Source organism: Meleagris gallopavo, unplaced genomic scaffold (assembly GCF_000146605.3).
Source record: "Meleagris gallopavo isolate NT-WF06-2002-E0010 breed Aviagen turkey brand Nicholas breeding stock unplaced genomic scaffold, Turkey_5.1 ChrUn_random_7180001856885, whole genome shotgun sequence".
Lineage (NCBI taxonomy): Eukaryota > Metazoa > Chordata > Aves > Galliformes > Phasianidae > Meleagris > Meleagris gallopavo.
The window spans coordinates 1-1,340 of NW_011123007.1; the positions used below are offsets into that span (position 1 = coordinate 1).

Below are 1,340 nucleotides of genomic sequence, written 5' to 3' on the forward strand. Positions count from 1 at the left end.
TAGGGGCGGGGTTATGCAAATGGAAGGTTGGGCTGCTGGGGGGGGATGCGGGCACATGGAGAGCGTGGAAGCTGGGAGCTGCAGTTATGGGGAGTGGGGTGGAGCCCTGCAGCACAGCCTGAGCAGTGGGGAGGGGGGGGGCTGGAGGCTCGGCCTTGGTGGTGGGCGTGGCCTTGACTGTGGGCGTGGCCCCCCCCATTTGGCTCTGCCCCCAGGGGAGCTGCGCCACATCCGGCACTTACGGCCGTGGGGGCTGCGGGCGGTGCTGCAGGAGAAATACGAGTGGCCCCGCGGAGCTGCTGCCGCCTTCACGCGCTTCCTGCGCCCCATGCTGGCCTTCGAGCCCTCACAGCGAGCCACAGCAGCGCAGTGTCTGCGGCACCCCTGGCTCCGCCCATAGCCCTGCCCGCAGTTCTCCCTCCCCCCCAATAAACGTGTCCAGCTCATAGAAATGAATGTTTAATTACTTTATTTTAATTAGGCGTGGGCAGCTTTGATGCTACAGCTTCTGCTGGCCCTGCCCATTGAGTTGAGCCACTCCCACACGGTTCAGGCCCTGCCCACAAGGGCCCTGGCTCCACCCACGTGGCTCAAGCCACGCCCACGGCTGTCACGTGGGAATGCCACACCATGCCCGCACAGGCCAGGCCACGCCTACCCCATCTGGCCCCGCCCACATGCCCATATTAAGCGTGGGGGAGGTGGCTGAGGATGCTCTGCACGGCGCCGGAGGTCGTTCCCTGCCCGCCTATGTCCGGGGTGTGCGTCTGTGGGCGGGGTCAAAGGGGGCGGGGCAGCGATTGGCCAGGCCCACCGGAAGGGGAGGTACTTCTGTAGTGGGGGGTGGGACTTACCCTGGGATCGTCCAATGAGGCAAGGACAGCCTGGCGGATGGTGGAGGCGTGGTTGTGCAGCCTGGGGGAGGGGCAGAGACCGCGCCCACTGGTCAGCTCCCACCATTGGCTCACGGCTGCAGGCCCCGCCCCCTTCACCAAGCACCATCTTTAATGGCAGCCCTGTGGCAAAGCCTCACCTGGCCAGCAGAACATCCTGCTAAGCCCTGCCCTTCTGCTAAACCCCGCCCCTCAGCCATGGCACCACACTCCCTCCTGCCCATCTTAGGGCCTGCTCCTCCCAAGCCACGCCTCCTTCTCAGCCCCGCCCCTTCCCTTATCCCCGCCCCAACTTAACCCACCCCTTTCGGACACGCCCCCTGCTAAGCCACACCACCTTTCTTTAGCCCCGCCCCTTTATGTAGGCCCCGCCCCTCCTAAGCTCCACTCCCATTCCTAGGTCCTACCCCCTGCTAAGCCTCACCGATCTTTAGCCCCGCCCCTAAC

General features: G+C 65.1%; 1 long non-coding RNA gene across 1 annotated transcript; it reads right to left on the reverse strand.

The window, feature by feature from the left end:
• Positions 1 to 452: 452 nt before the first annotated feature.
• Positions 453 to 1,041, reverse strand: LOC104915872. The gene is made up of 2 exons (XR_796475.3): positions 855 to 1,041; positions 453 to 767 (listed from the first exon to the last, which is right to left on the reverse strand). It is a non-coding gene; the product is annotated as an uncharacterized LOC104915872 (long non-coding RNA).
• Between the last annotated feature and the right edge of the window lie 299 nt (positions 1,042 to 1,340).